Here is a 9,450-nt window from a genome sequence, read left to right as displayed (position 1 = left end):
ACAGTAGAGATTGAGTTATGGAACTATAAGATTTGAAGTTGTTTAAGTGTTTGTTTGTTCAATTAGTACATCTGGACCTTGAATAACTGATTCACCCCCATCTCAGCTATCCTAAATATTTTAACAATGGCTTCCACTTTATTTAAGAAGGATTAAAATGTCATTTCTTCATTTGTGCATATTCTTTTGTTTATCTCTTTCCAAATTTTCCATAGGAGGATTGAGGGGGAAGACTTCCATATGTTGTTGTAATTTTTATATTTCCCATTCTTAAGCCAACTTGTCAGATGGTCTCAAAGATTTTCTAGTAGAGTTTTCTTCCAATTGAGTTTGTTACATAACCATTGCCAACAACTTTTGGCAAAATTGCATTGAAATACTAGGTGCTCCAACATTTTATAGTTGGTTTTGCATAAGGGGCATCTTGATGGGCCTTAAAATCCTCTTTTATTGAATATGTCTTCTATAAGTGTTCTTTTTTGTATTCTTGCCCATAGCAAAAATCCCTCTTTGGGAAGACATGTTGGATCCTAGCATTAAGATAGAGGGATATCAATATGTTCTTATCTTTGAGAGTTGATGATTAATTAATACCCCCTTTTAATGCTATATTTCCCAGTATTTGATGCCCCCAAAATTAGTGTGTCTTGTCTTTCTTTTTGGTTTACTTGTCTTTAATTAATGAATTGATTATAGATATTATTTTCTTGTTCTGATAGGTTAATCCTTATATTCCCTAAATTTCTACTACCAATACATTTAATCCTTTTCCAGATACCTCTAAGTATTGTGAATCCAAAACATGTTCCTCCATGAAGCCACATTCTTCCATTCCTTGTTGGATAAACTTACTATATAATTCTTTTAGTTTATCTTCAAAAATGACTTTGTCTTCATAAATATTGTTGAAGTGTACCCTATTCCATTACTTCATGCTTGATTTCAAAATTGTAATTTCTCAAAGATATACAGTCCTCCCTTCCTAAACCTATGATATATTTCACCACTAAACAATAAAATCTCTAAATCCTTCATCCCTAAGCCTTATTTCCTAAATTTGAAGGGGCATCTAATGTTAATTTCATTATTTATTGAATCAAAGAAATGAGATAATTACCTAATTCCTTTATAGGAATTACCTTTAATTAAAAAGCCACACGTAAGTTTTCTCATATTCCAACAAGATAAAATTGATTTAATTTCTTTACTATATTGTGAAATCCCTGTCTCAAAGAATTAGTTTGTGTGCAAGTCTTATTGTCACATTTAATATCCAAGATTCCATTACTTAAGATGAATTTTTGAAAGTATGTTTAAACTTTTTCAGAGGGTCATGATCCTCCTCTTTTATATCTCATAATGAGTGTAGTACTATAATCTCCTTCCAATATCAAAGCTTCATTTTAAAACTTTTTGCACAAACACCTTACTAGTAGCACTAACCAAACCATAAATATCAAGAAGATAAATAATTCTTTTTGTAGGAACAACAAAATGCATTTGGAATTTTTTTCTTGACAAACTAACTTTTCTTTAATTGTATTTAGGTCCATACAATCCCTAATCTCCAAGAGACTGCATCAACTTCTACCAAATATTTGTTCCACAATTATAGTTTTTCATCAATATTTTTATCTCAAATATATTTAGTTTTATTTCTTGAAGTAGAGAAATAATTGGTTGTGTTTGATCAAAACTCTACTTGATCATACACCTCTTGTTAGGGGCATGGAGATCCCTAAAATTCTATTAAAATAATTTCATGGCATTTGGGGAAGGGACTATCTCTTCCTTGATATGAGTTTACTTTGATCTTTTGTATTCCATTTAGTTCAAATTTCATCTTGGTCATCTTTGAATCTTTTATTTTATTTTATTTTTTGCAGATATTACTACTACACAACTTTGAGAGTCATTATGATATTACTAAAATGGGCCTTTATCAAAATATTATTTCTTCTCACTTTGGCCAATTAGCTATAATCTTTTTGTGGACCTATGGTATTTTTTTCCACGTAGCTTGGCAAAGCAATTTTGAAGCCTTTTAGAGAATTAGCTTGTTTTTGAATTATGACTTGAGTAACCAAAATACCTTCTAAATCCCTTATCCCCAAAAATACATAATCATTTGAAAAAATTATTTGAGATCCCTTTGGAGTTTGTTGAAAAAGAAGAAATTTCATCTCCATCTTTATTTAATGCCCAAGTAGCAACCATATGTGGATACTTTAAATTGGACTTTCAATTGACACTCTTCATCTATTAATTCCATACTCATTTACAAATTAGAATCCTCCCATATGCTTTGAGGATCAATCCCCTATAAGAAATTGTCTTGAGTTATTTTTTTATTATTTAACAATGTTCTACTTTGAGCTTACCACATCCTATTCTCATAAGGTTTAGACAGAGATTCTTTCAAATCCATTATGTTGACCTTAATAAGAAAGGTTGAATTAAATCCCTTCCTTTGTTATCCATGGCCTTCAACATTATCTCTTTATCAACCCACATACACAAATCATCCTTCTTTTGATTTATCTTTTCCCTATCTGGAGTAGGAACCTCATATACATTTTCCATATGATTAGGGCTCAAACTAGAATCACCAAAAAGGTTGAGAAATGATACTAGATTGACCAATAAAGACTCAAAAAATGGCCCAAGTTCCACTTTCTAAGGCTTCCCTTATCATATATAATGCAATAATCATTTGAATTTTATGCTTCTTTACATATCTTGAATGTTCTATGATATTATCTATTTCAATCTACTACCACCAGACACATTTGGCCAATTGTATTTTAATATCATGAGGGGGGTGTGGTGGAGCTTCCAATAGATATAGATTCTTGTGTAAATACTATAATATTTTAGTTTAATTGCTTTGTTTTCTTTGATGAATTTGACAACCTTATTATGAATGGTTTCTAGGGTTCCAATCTCCCAATACTCGTGTAGGATATTTGTAAAGACAAATCCATTCATGAACTTTTTGTATTGGTATATTTAAAGAGTCAACATTTAGAACCCAATCTTTAATCTAAAAACTGAGGCCTCCCATAAAAATGGTTCGTGATTCACGATCCACCATTTTTTATGAGCATTTTGACAAATGGCCAAGTAAAATCCATTTTAGAGACTTTTGACCATAAATTTCCTACCTCATTGTTCATCAAACCATTTACAAACCTTGGAGAAACTTAAACTTTCAATTACCCATTTGAATTTTTTCCTCCTTGTATAACTTGACTACATCTCTCCATCATCTTTTATGAATTTACACATAAACCACTAAGTTTTGCATCATATTAAATTTTGGTTTCTCACCCATTATTGTTAGATACTAAGACTTCAATTTCCACACTTTACCATTAAAGCTCTTTAAATCATTTCTTGTCCTTGTGAATTGTTGGCTCCTAATTTAATAGTTTTGAAAATAACCAAGAAACCAGACCAATGCATCTAAGGCTAGCAAATTCCAATGATGGATACACTCGACTGCAGTCTTGGGCCAACTATAAGGCATAACTCCTTCTTCACTTTAGGCTCTGCAAGACCTAGGCAGGTTAACCTTGAGGTTTTGATATATGGTACCAATGCAATTAAAACATAAACCTGAACCTATTAATTGTAGATGCAACCCTTATATCTTCTAGTACTTATGCAATGACATAGGAATGAGATAGCTACAAATCATAACCTATGAACCCATAAGGTAAGAGAGGGTTAATTTTTTTCAGCCCACTACAAAATATGAAAAACCTAAATTGATTTTTATTAAAAAGATTTGAGCAAACACCCTTCATCTCAACTTGCATCTGATTTAGTAATCAATGCCTTATCCATCGAAACATAGAGTCATTACTAGCAGGAAGACCTAACTTGATTGCCTTACAATTAAGTTTGTCAACTGAAAACCCCAAATTCCATTCTTATGAAATATCCCCTTCATATACCCAGAAGCCCTATCAGAACACCGAAGCATTTACTTGACTCCTTGAATCAAAAGCAACAATAGATATGATATACAACTCATCCAAGATGTCTCAAATCAAATGCACCTTATTCACTAAATCTCAAAGCTAATAGCATATGAAGAATTAGGAGACAAAATAAGAAAACCTAGATAATTCATTGTAAATCCCCTTTTATATTCATCCTTGGAAAGACCAAATACATTAAACTAGTAATACTGAATGCAACTCAAGATACCTCACATGATCTAGCATCAATTACCATTATCACACAAAATAATACATGAAATGAAATGAAAATCTACACAGGAGCAGATGTGTGGCCTTCACTATTAGAGCATAGCTCAATAGTTAGGAAGCAAAACCAACAACAACCATGGTTTCATAGTGAAAACTAGAACTGTATTGGTATCATAGAGAAAACTGCCAAATTGGTATCACAATAGTGAGAAACTTCTCCAAAACTAGAACCAACACAATGAGAAAGAAAGAGGATGATAAAAGAGGAAATAATTCCCAGATTTGTTCAAAAGCTGACAAGTGTCCCCTCATAATTCTTTCCCAAGAAGTTGAGAAACCTCTCTCTACCCTCTCTTTGTAATTGTAAATCAAATACCCATAATTTTTCTCTCAACAACACAAATATCTCAGATATTTGATAAAAATCATAACTGATTTGGTGCCTGATCTAGAACAAGGCAAATGCAAAATTTTGTTAAAATTGAACTCTAGAAGCCAAGAAAACCTTTTAGAATCACTTTAGGTTTCAACAATCTTCAATTTTTGCTTCCCAACTAACTCTGATGCTCCATGATGAATTCTGGCCCTTTTACTAAGAATGCCCCCAAAAACATAAATTTTCTTGTAGAGCATACCAATGAAGACCTGCTCAAAAACTAACCTCAAAAATGGAAAATTTACTTCTTCCCAGTTCCAATGGTATATTGAAGTGCCTATTTTGGATTTAAAAAACTCCTGTGGTGGCCATTTGAAATTCTGGCTCCTATTCATGGCTTTGCATTAAAATTGAATTTTTTTAAAGATTTATATAGTATAAACTATATAAAAGATTTAAATTTATTTAAACCTTCCAACTGAAAACATCATGTGTTCAACCACTTTGAATTTCACTTTATATTCACACTCTCCCTCCAATCTATAGATGCCACATGTCAAAATTTCATTGGCTCACAACTTGGGTGGGTACCACATCTTATTTTCCATTTGAAATATTTCAATTTTTATCCCGTAAAATCTCAATCTTCACACTAAGCCTCTCTTGATCATACACTAAGAATATTAATATATTATTAATGTTTTAAACCCTTAAACTCCTTCGTAGCATCGTGAGCCTCATTATTTTCCTTTACATTCTTACGCTAGGTGGACATATTAATATATTTTTAATATTATATAATCCTTCTCCCATAGCACCAGAGGGCTTTCAGATCTTGCTTTTCATTCATACGCTCACATGAACCCTGTAGCATTGTGAGACATGAAAAATTGGTTTATGATCACACGTTGGGCTTCAATTTTCGTAACATTGGAGAACTGCCTAATCTCACCTTTCGCTCTTGTGCTAAGCTGCCACGTGGAAGGTCAAAATTTTCCTCAGTCTTCATGCCCATTTGGCTGACCATGGGCTCCACGTGCATAAGCACTCAACTTACAAAAGTCGTTTGTCTTTTAAGACACTATACAGTTGTGTTCTTTCATATTTAAATTGTTGGGAAAGCTCTCCCCTCCCCAATGTGGGATTAATTCTTTTCACTGGCTCCCTCCACGCGTCTACTCTACCATTCCTCATACAATTTCTTCTGCTTCTCTCTATCTTGTTCACTCAACAATGTGGATTTTTGCTTGCCTACAACAATACAATATGCAAGTGCTTTGTGTCAATTGTGTTGGTAGGAACTTGATGAATTCACCCCGCCTCTAAAAAAATCTACATTGTTTCCTTTTCTAGCCTACGAACTCTCTTTTATCTTCGATGGGCATCATGTTTTGCAAGTTCCTTAGTGATATTGGCATCTAAAGTTATGTAAAAAGAAAGGAGGAGAATATAGTTCTTGGTTGCATGGAAGAAAAAATGCTTGAGGCTCTCCTTGCGCTTGGTTGAAACAACTCCCTCCTTGATGCTACAAATGGTGATCTTTTTCATTTTTGTCATTTTGTCTTCATGTTAGCTGGCTACTGACTCTTCATGTGAGATGCCTTATTTTTTGTGGGTGTCTCCTCTTAAATTCGCAAGTCTTGGACTCTTTCATGTTCTTCCTAGTAGTTGGCAACTTCCACCAGGGTAGATAGCTATAAGTAAATCATTCATGAATTGATCAGCACCCTACATAATCTGGGAGTATATAGAATTTGTTATTCAAATTTCCTTATCATAGCAAGATCACTAAGAATTTTTTCAATCTTTTCATCATCCAACCCACAGCCCTTATGTTTAAGTGATGGAACCATCATTGTAGCCACCTCTGTAGTGTCTAGGAAAAGATTCCCAATTATGCAAAGCTTAGATTCACTCAATGAATTTCTACTCAACATGTCTCAAACTTGTTTCACAGCATCTGGATTTTTGTAACAACTAGACCGTGTCACATACTGCAAAGACCTCTCAAACACTTGAGACACTTGAGATGAAGCATCTTCAAATGCTTGCTGGAGCTGATTATATTTTTTCTCCAAAAGTAAGGCCTTAGCATTCATGAGACATTTAGCTTTCAAAAATTCTTCACCAATCTTGAGCTCTATAACATTTTCTTCTTTTTTATGTATTCTCTATCATCTTCTTTATTGGCATCTTTACTTCTTTACATGTGGGTGTTCCTTTTAAACATGTCTCCTACTCTCTTCTAAACGAGAGCATCGCTTAGCTAGTGCCACAAGAATGCCTTTTAGATGCTTGTCCTATAAGAAACTTTTATGCAAAAAGGTATAGAGCTTTTCAAGGGCATTTTCATTGAAGGCTAAGTTTTGCATTTCCTCATTGTTAGCAACAAGGTCTACTAAAGCATATGGAGCTAATTCTCCAACTTGACCAAGTTCTTCAAGTAGCTTGATTAAGATGGATATCAAATCTATCTTCAACTCCCTTTCTAGTGGATAGCTCGATGGAGAAGCTTGGTTGATATTTGAAAGGCACTTGTAGGAGAGCAATCTTGTTCGAGCAAATTTGTCCCTTAATAGCCTAATTATTATAGCCAAAGCACCTTCATTATCCAAAGAAAATAACATTAAGGAAATTCTAGTACTATTTTTGAAAAGTGCTACTAATGCATCTAAGTTGGCTTCTCTTACATTCAAGGAACCTCCTTTTGTTAAACTACTTTTAATCCCCACCTTTCTATTCAGTCTGATGCAATTAGTTGGGCCCCAAGTGGGTTCGGCTAAAAAAAATTTTTGTTCTCGAACAACTGAACTACAAAATTGACTCATCCATCCTTTGGCACTGATTTGGAGAAAAATCAACCGCTGATCTATCATTAAAAACTCATTTTATCACTTATCTGCAAACTGTGACTTTCTGCTAATAGGGCTTGTCAACTGGCTTTAAAAACTGACTCAAATATCTAATCGAGCCTAGAAATCAAACACGTTGATTCTTTGTTCTGCATACTTGCACCCTATCAAATATCATCTCATGAAAAATTCTCAGTCAAAAGATATTAACTATCAAAGTTTCCCTTTCAGAACTGCCTGCAAGAAAACAAGTCAGAAAACCATAAAATTCTTTCAGATTTGGCTTTGAAAACTGGGTAAACAAACACTTGGGGAAACAAAAAATAGGGTGTTGGATCACTATCATGAGGAAAACATGAATCTAGGATTTGGGCTCATGATGAATAACAAGGAAAAAATGGTGATTAGTCAAAGTGGGCTACTCAAATTTGCAGACTGGAAGCACTAGCAAAAATTTTTTTTTTGCAAATGGAACAAACTTGGGAAACTGTGCAAACAGATTCGTCAAAACTTGAAAATTGGCACACTTAGAGTATTTTAGGAGTACAACATAGTGGTTCAATCCATTTAATCTTTTCTATCATGGATTTTTGGATACAACATTATGAATAGGGCTATTGACAACTCTGCAGTTCTTGACACCAATAAAAAGTCACAAGTTGCATTTGGAATTGCATTCGAAAACATATCAAACGAATTCGTCATAAGCTCAAAATTTAAAGATAACATATCTCTGGCCTCTAGAATAAAATTCAATATAAATTTCATCATTTTGGTCAACTAGGTGAAAACTATAACAAGTCAAACAAGGCTACCTAGAATTCAGAATTAATTGCATCAACATGACAGCATTAAAAGACCAACTTTGAGGGATTCAAAACCTAGTCAAACGTATTCAAAATGACTCAAAATCTGAAACATAGGCTCCCTAGTATGGACACTAGACACTTCCAAAGTGATGAGTCATGAAACATAATTGGGTGTGAGATATTTAGATGCAAACAAGGCCTCCTGTCGCTATTGGACACTTCGGTGAAAAATGCAGAATTGTAAATTGTTCAAAACAAGACTTCACGAAATGACTCAGAACAACAATTTATCTTCATGGAATGCATAGGCATACTGAATGCAAGGTGTTGGAAGCATTAAACACCTCTTGGGAATCAAAAGTACAGTTGGGTACATATGCATTTAAAAGCATTTATTGGGCTTAATTTTCAAAGGTACTCAAAATCGAGGCTTTGATTTTGGGTCCCAACAGTGGCTCTATCTAGGGATGCATGCCCCTTATGGGCATGGCAAGGATTTAGATCTCTAGAAGAAGCAGACCACACACCTGGCTTCAAAAACTCCTCTTGCACAACTTTATTGATAGCAAGAAAACTACTCTACTATGTACAAAAAATGGCCCCGGGCCACTGGAAAGTTTTCAAAACTTCTTACCTCTATCATATACCTGATTCTCATTGACATCTTCTTAAGATGAACAAAAATTATCATTCTCCTTTGTTTCACCCAACAAATTAGCACTTTCAATCACTTCATTAGGCAAAACAAGGATATTATCATTATCTTCATAGTGCATGTACAAATCAACATTAATTTCTTCATCTTACTCACTATGAAAATATGAATCAGCATGATCATAACTAGTAATATCTAACTAAAATTGATCATCACTAACTAACTCATGGGCACCTTCAACTAGAAACACAAAAGCTTGGTACTCTACTTCATTCAATGAGTTACATGAATCAAATGGTAACTCACCTTGTGCATCCAGATACAAAGAAAATGTAAGATCTGATTTCTCCTCATTTGCAATATCAGTACTCCATAAATCAGATTGAACATATGTTGCATTTTCTTCACATTCCAACAAATGATTAGATACCAAATCACAAGAATCATCATGAAATTGCCTTCTCAAAATATGTTGATCCGTATCAATGTTTTCCTTAAATAACTCATTAGAATGAACTAATTCATTACTATTTCTTTCCTC

At 33.7% G+C, this 9,450-nt stretch overlaps 1 pseudogene; it reads right to left on the bottom strand.

Annotated features, from left to right (window-relative positions):
• Window positions 1–6,350: 6,350 nt before the first annotated feature.
• On the bottom strand, window positions 6,351–7,201 carry LOC149574907 (DNA-directed RNA polymerase II subunit 4 pseudogene; annotated as a pseudogene).
• Between the last annotated feature and the right edge of the window lie 2,249 nt (window positions 7,202–9,450).

This window comes from Cupressus sempervirens, chromosome 2 (assembly GCF_028749045.1).
Source record: "Cupressus sempervirens isolate cs-2001-9-10 chromosome 2, ASM2874904v1, whole genome shotgun sequence".
Taxonomy (NCBI): Eukaryota; Viridiplantae; Streptophyta; class Pinopsida; order Cupressales; family Cupressaceae; genus Cupressus; species Cupressus sempervirens.
The sequence above is the reverse complement of the archived record's forward strand: the minus strand, read 5'-3'. Positions and strand labels throughout refer to the sequence as shown.